This window comes from Arabidopsis lyrata (assembly GCF_000004255.2).
Source record: "Arabidopsis lyrata subsp. lyrata unplaced genomic scaffold ARALYscaffold_3, whole genome shotgun sequence".
NCBI lineage: Eukaryota > Viridiplantae > Streptophyta > Magnoliopsida > Brassicales > Brassicaceae > Arabidopsis > Arabidopsis lyrata.
In genome coordinates this window covers 12692171-12701976 of record NW_003302553.1, presented here as the reverse complement: position 1 = coordinate 12701976, position 9806 = coordinate 12692171, and the positions used below count along the sequence as shown (strand labels likewise).

General features: G+C 32.7%; 1 pseudogene; it reads left to right on the top strand.

Moving 5' to 3' along the window:
- The first annotated feature begins 5232 nt into the window (after positions 1-5232).
- On the top strand, positions 5233-6395 carry LOC9321764 (annotated as a pseudogene).
- The last annotated feature ends 3411 nt before the right edge of the window (positions 6396-9806 follow it).

The window sequence follows — 9806 nt, the reverse complement described above, 5'->3', positions numbered from 1 at the left end:
AAAAGAAGAAAAGTTACGTTTTAGAATTAATATTCTGGTTTTACTCTTGTTTTATTTATTTGGACTATGTTGGTTATTACTTTAAAGCTTTTTTGTATTTGAATCAAGGCCTTTTTTTTAACACCGCTTCTGGTCCATACAATGCTAGGCACGGCTCTGGAGACAAGTGTTTTGCTTTAGTGGACAATATTTATTTTATGGAAATATTACAACATCCTTGTATTCCTCCAATAAAAAAACAGCTTTATTACGACGTTCTAATGATATTAATATTTAATTATTTAATTAATAGCAAAGAAAGTACATCTTAATTTTATTTTTTTGATAAAAAAATACATCTTAATTAATTACTTACTTTTTGGTAAAATTAATAACTTTCTTCATTAATAGTAAATTTCAATTACTTAATTAATAGCAAATAAAGAGGTCTAATTGATACTAAACAAAATAGATAGCTTTTAATGACTAAACAAACGATAAATAGCAATGATATTAAACCGAAAAGCTCCAAATAGCAAATAGCTATTAATTTATTAATAGCAAATAAATAGGTCTAATCGATACTAAACAAGACTAGATTTCCACCCGCGGTATACCGCATGACGATTTGTTTTTAAAATTAGTAATTTTTAAAATTTAATGGTTATATATTATATATATTAAAAATTGCAAATTGTATCATTTTATAAGATATTTATATTTTATAGTTTACAATTGTTATTAAGTAACGGTATACCACATAACAATTTTTCTTTTATACAATTTTCTTTGATCAGGATCATTCGATATGTCAAATATTGGTGGTGTTAAAAAAGTAATAAAATGAAGATTTCATATTAAAGCATCGGGTTAATGATGTTTAAAATTTTTTTGATTCAAACTCATCCCGTCATATAACCTCGTCCTGCAATATAACTCCATCCTACAATATAACCGTCCCATGTTATTTTAACTCTGTATATATGTTCAAATATTTCTTAATATTATAAACATTTTATTGATTTTATATATATAAATTATAATATTTAAAACTTCTTAAAAACTTGTCCCGTTATATAATCCAGTCTAGCAATATAACCCTCTCGTGTTATTGTAACTCTTTATATATGTTCAATTTCATAATATTATACACATTTTATTGATTTTAAATATAAGAATTATATTTATTTAAAACTTTTTAAAAGTTTAAAATTTAACATTTCTGCTAAAATTAAGCAGTTAAACTGAAAAAAGCGAATGAAACGGTATATAATTTTAAATTTGGATGCTTATTATGTTGAGCTTCTTGTTCATTCGGATTTGGATTCATTTTGATCTTATTTATAATATGATTCTGAATAAATATCTAAACACTTTAGCCGATATGGGATGTTGAACACACACTTTTTTCATCAATTGGGTAATATATATCCGTTTTAAAAAATTTCGAATCCCAATATATGCAGAAAAAATGAGATTTATTTTTAATTTTATGTATTATATGATGATTCAAAACAGTTAAAAAATATTCAAACAAAGATGATAGAAAAATTTTATTTTTAAATCTTAACCAAATCTTCTAAATATCTATATTTTTAAATATGGAATATCCGATTCATAATTTCGGATATGTTTTTATCCGATCCAAAAAAGATATGAAATATCCGGTGTAAGATTTATGAAGGAAATTTCTTATCGGGTCGGGTACCAAATTTGTCGGACAATAATTTAATATCACCCGCTAACAAATGTACTTCTAAAATACTAGTATAGATTAATAGCTTTTAATAATGATACTAAACAAAAGATAAATAGCAATGATATTAAACCCCAAAGCTCCAAATAGCAAATAGTAATTACTTAATTAATACGAAATAAATTGGTCTACTCGATACTAAACAAACGATAAATAGCAACGATACTTAAACCGAAAAGCTCCAAATAAACTAATTTTGTAACATTCCCACCGGCGAAGATACATGAAATTCTCAAATCATTTTCGAATCTAGAAAAGCAGAAACTCATTGAACTTACCCATTGCATGATTAAAAATGTTCCTAAACTGGATCTTAATTAGATCATCAACAGCTGCTGGTAAGCCATTTCGTTTCCTCCACCGTGCAATAAAATTGATAACTCTAGCTTTCTTTGGTGAATGTCATATTCTTTGTACATTCGTACTCTTTCACAACTTCACTTCTTTGCCTAGTCTCTACTACTGACTTGCAGTGTAAAACTACGACAATGACATTCGTTTGTTATAATGGGCTTAAAATTGGAACAGAGAGGAAGAAGGAGATGGTGGATGATGGGGATAATGCATTGTTGAAAAGTAATACGAGTAACAGTGATTTATGGGTATGAGGATGTTGAGTCTATGTTCAACGATGCTGCTCCTAGTAAATACAATCTAGATGATGTAGATTTAAGCCGAGAGGACGATGATATATATGTCGGAGGCTCTTCATGAATAAGGCAGAGTTCAAGGTCGCCATGTCAATATATGCTATAAATAGGGTATTCCTGTTTAGATTCAATAAGGCAGAGTTCAATAGTCGTCATGGAAGAGATCACACAGTGGCGTTGTGTGTTTCGAAATGGTGTGATTGGAGGGTGTACGCGCATGAAGTTTGGAATTCGGCTCAATATGAGGTTAGGAAAGCACTCCTGACCTATGTGCGTGATGCTGACTCAAGGGGACAGTTCTCCAAACATGCTACATCAAAAGTAATCGCAGCTTTCATAAAACAGAATTATTGTAGACCACATGCCGGTCCACAGGCATGTGAACTCCAAGAGATGTTGCTAGGCGAACACAATGTCACTATTTCCTATTAAAAATGCTGGAAAGCTAAGGAGTTGGCTATAGCTTCGCGCAAGGGACCAACTATAGCCAAATGAATATGATATTAAAAAAAAATATCAGAAGTCATAAAATTTAGAGTAGTTAGACAAGAGATCCGTGATGTGAATTATTCACAGTGCTGTTTATAATAAAACACTGTCACTCTTGAAGAATTTGGGGATGCGTCAACTTCTTCAACAACTCTCAAAATGAATGTTAAATAAAATTATGTACACTATTATTGAGCTAAATAGATGCTAGATATTGAATTGTGTTGTTTGTCAGAAAAAACATGGAAAGCAACTTTTAACTTTTATATCAGTGAGAACTTTTTTTATTCCATCTTAAATTCGAAATTTCCAAACCATTGGAGTCGGAGATACTGTTTTTTGTGTTATTGCAAAGTCTTTTGCATGTTTTGGTGGATCTGTACTAATCAACAAAATTGGATGAATACATAGTAACACATAGTTATTTGATGAGCAACTAGCATGAATGAACACCTTTGAGCTAAGCAGATTGATCATCCTTCCAAATGAACATAACACAATCAATCATCGTTAAAAAAAAAAAATCTCTTCCATCAACGTTATGTAATTTCGTTCACCCATCACCAAATCCCGTTTCTTCCATTCTTCAACGAGCTCAAGAGCTGGTAGAGTTTTTCCATTTGTCACAAAAGCAGCGTTAGAAATCATTTAGCAAGAGGTTTGAGTGCCGAAAGAGATTTCCAAATGCAAGATGTGTTAGAGTTTCAGCATTCCAATAAGTGTCGTGGTTGAAAAACAAAAGGAAAGACTCGAGATGTTTGATGTTTAACTGAGAAGAATAAAAATTCTAATTTTAAGATAATTATCATTTTTTAATCCGTTTCGTAAATTTTTTGTTGTTTTGATTAATTACTTTTTAAGGATAGTCTTGTTAATGCAGAATTATCAAGTTGTCTTTTTTTTATATATTGTCAATTTTCATGGTATAATATCACCTTTTTTCGATTTTTTTCTTTTTTTTCTGAATCATACTTATATAATATTTTCCTTCTCCCAAAAGGTCAATTTATTTTGAGTTACAACGCAAAGTGGAGCATGAAAAACGACTTACAATCTTAGATATTGAACTAGATTTTAACCCGCGGTATACCGCGGGACAATTTATTTACTAAAAGTAGTAATTTTAGAAATTTCATGATTTTGTATTATATAAAAAATTTGCAAATAATATAATTTTATAAAAATTTATATTTTTATAGTTTATAATTATTATTAAATAGTGGTATACCACACAATATTTTTTGCTTTGTACAATCTTATTTAAATCAGTCTGATTCGATATGTCTAATAATCATAGTGTCAAAAAATAATAAAATAAGAGTTTAACCCGTATTGAAGCGGCAAGTTAATGACATTTTAAATTTTTATTAATGTTATTTCAAACTCGTCTCGCCATATAACCCGTCTCGCAATATAATCCGCCCGTGCTATTTTTTTTTCTAATATGTTCAAATGTACATAATATTATAAATTTTTTTTATTTTAATCCGTCCCATATTGAAGCAGTGAATTAGTGATATTTTAAATTTTTATTAATGTTGATTCAAAATCCGTCCCGCCAGACCACCATAAAACTTCGTCCCGTGTTACATTTGATTTTTATATGTTCAAATGTTCATAATATTATAAACTTTCTATTGCTTTCAAATATATCAAATATAATATTTCCGGTAAAATGAAATAGTTTAACTAAAAACCAAATTAATCCGTATACAAATTTTTTAAATTTGGATGCTTGTTAAGTTAAAGTTCCTGCTAATTCGGATTTGGATTCATTTTGATCTTATTTATAACATGACTCTGAATCTTTGTTTAAATATTTTAGCCGATATGGGAAGTTGAACACACTTTTTCATTAATTAGGTAATATATGTTCGTTTTTTTTAATTTTGAAGCACAATATATGTAGAAAAAAAATTGAGATTTTTTTTTAACTTTATGTATAACATGATGATTCAAAATAGTTTAAAAAATTAAACAAAGATGAAAGGAGAATGATAAATTTAAATTAGAACTAAATCTTCTAAATATCTTTATTATTAAATATAGAAACGTAATTAGTGGACACGATCCAATTTGGTAATATTTGTATCCGATTTTTAGACAAATATCCGGTGGAAGAGTTGGGTTACATATAACTCGATCCAAACAAATTTTTATGAAGTAAATTTTGTATCGGGCCGGGTACCAAAAATCTCGGATAAATTTTATAATCCACCGATACAAAATGTACTTCAAAAATACTAGTATAGATAGATATAGTTATATTTAAGGATAAAGTCATTAAATTTACAGTTATATTTAAGGATTAGGTCTATCTCGCTTGTAGCTTGGGCTGACTTGCTTTTTCCATCTCTCTCCATCCCTTGTATTCTGATTATATATTATAGGTTTTGATTTTGATTGCCGAAGTTCCTTAGTCACAAACTCGCTATGGATTGGAGAAGCCTTCCAATGGACTTGCAAAAAGAGATACTCTCTAGGGTTCCGGCTACATCTCTGGCACGATTGCGTTCAACATCAAAACAATGGAATGCTCTATTGAAATCTGCTAATATACATTCTACTAATGCACCAAAGGAGTCTCTTATTATCATGTTAGAGTATTTTAGGGTTTGCTTAGTAAGGGCCAATTATCTCCATGAACTTGACATCAACATTGCTCCATCTGTTAACGTAACATCTCAATTCTACCTTGAAGATCCACAGTCTAAATCTTCACAAGTCGATATACGTAAAGTCTTTCACTGTGACGGCTTATTGTTATGCAACACCGAAGATGATAGACTCGTGGTTTGTAATCCATGTTCAGGAGAAACCAAATGAAACAACTACACGGACTCCAACTTCTATGCTCTTGGTTACGTTAACAAATCCTCCAGCAAGAAATATAAAGTCTTGAGGGTTGATCATCAAGGCCGTAGTCGGGGTATCAACAATGAGTACGAAATCTATGACTTCACCACTGATTCTTGGAGGGTTCTTGGTCCGAAAACCGATTGGTATTTACCACTAAGTCATTGTTGCGTGTCGGTGAAAGGAAGTACTTATTGGGTTGCTATTCATCGTGGGACGCCGGCCATATCATGAATTCTTACTAAGTTTTGATTATTCAACAGAGAGATTTGGAATGCAGCCTCTTCCTCATCAATTTCATTGTGTTGCTAAGGTTTTATCAGTAGTTAGAGAAGATCAACTTTGTCTCTGTGTTACTAATTCAACAGGTTTACATGTCTGGGTGACAACAATTAGTACCAAATCAGTCATGTCCTGGAAAAGGCTCTTTGAAGTGAACGCCAGTCACAATAAAGATTATGACTTTTCCAATGGGGTGAGTTTGTTGGCCAAATCACGAGCAGAACAAACTTGTGTTGTGTTGCAATAATTACATATACGTATATCCCGATGGTGGAAATGTTACATGCAAATTACCTTGCTCGCATCTTTTGAATTATGTTCCAAGTTTAGCTCATATACAACAAGGTACACGTGACTTGTAAGTTTTATTACGCCAATAATCTATCCAAGTTTCTTTTTCTTGTTTTCTTTCATATGTATATGGCGAAGAATTATGATACTAAGTTATGATAAAAAGATTTAACATTTCAAAACAAGATATTGTTTCTTTTTACAATTGTATTATGAAATGTAAATTGAAAAAGATAAATACACTTATAAAATCAGAGTATATATGCATGGCTCACTGGAAAAAAACTCATATCTAGTTGAAGAAGCATAAAGGGTACGCAATATCAAAAGTTTAGAATTTTCTGAATAAAGGTAATCTCTAAGAAACATAAAAAAAATTACAGAGATCACCCTGGCAATTGGATTAAGCACCGGCTTGTGTGCTCCACCGGCTCTATCACCATATTTGATATCTAGAGTGCTCTTTGGTAAGCTGCAAACTCTTTTCCTTATGTTGTTCAAACAAATAGTTAGTTCGCAGTCATTACAACCATATGCATAAAGGTAACCACACGAATACTAGCACATTCCACATAAAAGCATCTCGATTAAAATGAATGATATTGCTACTAGTTCGATATATAGAGTTTAAGCATTATTGGTTAGAAGAAAGATGATAGCACATCTTAATTATCCCACAACACATATGCATAAAAATGTCATAGAGATTCGCTTCTACAATTTTGAGGTTTGAAAGATTCAAAAGAGAAGACAGACTCAGAATTAATTCCATATTTAATCATAGCAAAATTTTACTAAAGAATGGGGGAGTTAGCGATATTGAGAGTAAAGAACTCGTAGACATCATAGATTTCGACGTGATTAGGCCTCAGGAGGTAGATATTGGAACTAGCAGGTTCACATAAAAGTTCAGTTCCAGAGAGGAGTATGCAGAGTTCTCCAATGTCTTGAGTGTAAATAGCGTTTCCTTTGTCATCGAGTTTGAACACCATCACAGCTTTTGAACTCAGGATATTTCTAGAGCTCTTCTTGTACCACCTAACCAAGAAAGTTTCATCGGTTGATTGTGACTCTATCAGCAAGAATTCGCTTGTGCAGCAAGATTCCAAAAGCTCGCGTTGGGTCTTGGTTAGCTCAGGAAGGTTTCGGAACCGCAACCTCTGAATCTTGGGCTTGTGTGTGTCAGTGTGGAGATCCCATGATCCGATGATGTGGCCTCTAGATCCGGGAATACGAAACATGCCATCTTTCTTGGAAAACATGACTTGGGAGGAGTAGAAGCAAGGGTTTTCAATTCTGACGTTGGTCCACTCCTCAGAGTTACTTTGAGCTGGTCTGATAAAACTCAGTTGCGGTCCCAAGAACTTGACAGCCACGACACAGTCCTCGTCCTCAGGAGAAGGTGAGGACATGACCACATTGGTGACAATCTGAGTTTGGCAATGAGGCAGAGTTACAAAAGGAGGCAACGAAAAGTGTTTCGGTTGTTCTCCTGTCTCCTCAATGAAATGCATAATTCCGTCGCCGTTGTAAGTAGCTACCCAGCCTTTGTAAGCTAGCCATTTTTTTTCATCTTCCTTGTTGAAACTCACGATTCCGTCGTCCTTCTTTGCGAAATAAGTGCGGCGACCATTAGTAACAATCTTAACCTTCAGTCCACAACCGTTGATGGAACAAGGAGGGATTCGCACTGAGGAAGATGATAAGTCATTAGAGAGAAAAAGAGAGGATCTCATCAACGCAGGTTTGCCTAGGAATAACTTCGAAGGCTGGTTAAAAAGCAGAGACATAATGATGAATAATGATCGATCTTATCGAAAAGCAAGATATTTAGGAAAAAAAGAAAACCCTAATTGAAGAAAACCCTAATTGAAGAAAACCCTTTAGACGGTACATTATTAATACAGAGGAAATGGACTTGCTCACCAAGTTTCATGTCTCCAAATTAGGTAAGGTCATATACATTAATTTGGTGAACTTTTTAGCATTTTTCATTTATGCAAAATCAAAAGAGAGATTCAAAATAAAGACGATTCCGAAACAGGGAGAAACTCGCAGTGTTTTCACGCCCGACCCGGACCGCCCGGTCCGACCGGTTAACCCACGACCCGGATACTTTTCCGGTTTGGGTTTAGTGCTAATACCCGCCAATTTCAAAATCGGAAAAACCCACAAAAACCCGCCATTAACCCGCGACCCAGTGAACCGGTTGAACCGGCTGGGTATGGGTTTTAAAAATATCATTTGATTTTGGAATAAAATTTAGAGTTTTAGACTCTATTCAATTATTTTTAGAACTCTTTTGTAGTTCTTAGACTCATTTGATGTTTTAGATTTTAATGAAACATGACAGTACCGTCTAAGGAGAATGAATGAAATGGTGAGAAAAATAACCGATATTAGTTGTTTTGAATTTGCGATGTTTTATTAGTTTATTTCTGTTATTAGCGATCTCCTACTATTTTAATATTTGTTACGATTTTAGACTTTTAGTTGGATTTAAAATTTTAATTTGAATTACTTTATTATTATTGTTAGACTTCATATTTTGTAAATATAGTATGAATATTTTTAGTTTTATATTTATAAACACTATATATTCTCTATGAATATTAAATATATTAATTAAATTTTAATCAATTGACCCGTGGTCGAACCCGGTTGACCCAGTGACCCGGTGACCCAGAAGGTAGTCCGGTTCACCGTCCGGGTCGGGTTTAAAAACACTGGGAGAAAGTCTAACAGCATGTATAATGTACTATCGACTAAGGAACATAAATCGTTCACAAAAAAAAAATTGCATATGAGAACGAAGTTATTAAACACATGTGCATATGACAATCGAATTTTCCACAAAGTCAAATTTTTTATAATTCAATCCCATTTTACACTTAACGAACAACTGTTTCTGATTCCATCAATTATATTGGACACTTAATATATGATGTATATACAAAATGTTAACTTTTGAACATAAAACACTATGTAGAATCAATATAGAGGCACTTATCTATTCTTCAATGGGAGTAAAAATCTTTGTCTCTGTTTCTTGCTGGAATTGAACCAAAAACAAGAAGAAAGAAATTGGTTTATGGAGCTATTACGGATAGAGTTTGGACCATATGTTTAGGCCCGTAACTTGTAGTTCAAGTCATAGTCGGTTATTGTAAACTCCATACCGTTGTCACTACGAACAGATTTGACTGACTTCCCAAATTGTTTCTCCGTGTAGCTTAGAAAATTCGTGAGAACACGTCGCACCTCTGATTTCTCGAGCAAGAGATAAGTCACAACATAAGGAAGATTTGATGTGGAAAATTTTGATTGCAAAGGAGATTCTGGTTTATGGAAACACGAGGATGTTGAAAAATTCTAGGTCTAGAATCTGTCTTGGCAGAGGATGGCGATAGTTCTGTTAGTTCGCACGCAGTCAATACAACCATGTGTGCTATTTGATTTGTAATGTTGTGGTACAACGTGTGTACCGATCTCCGGTGTAACTA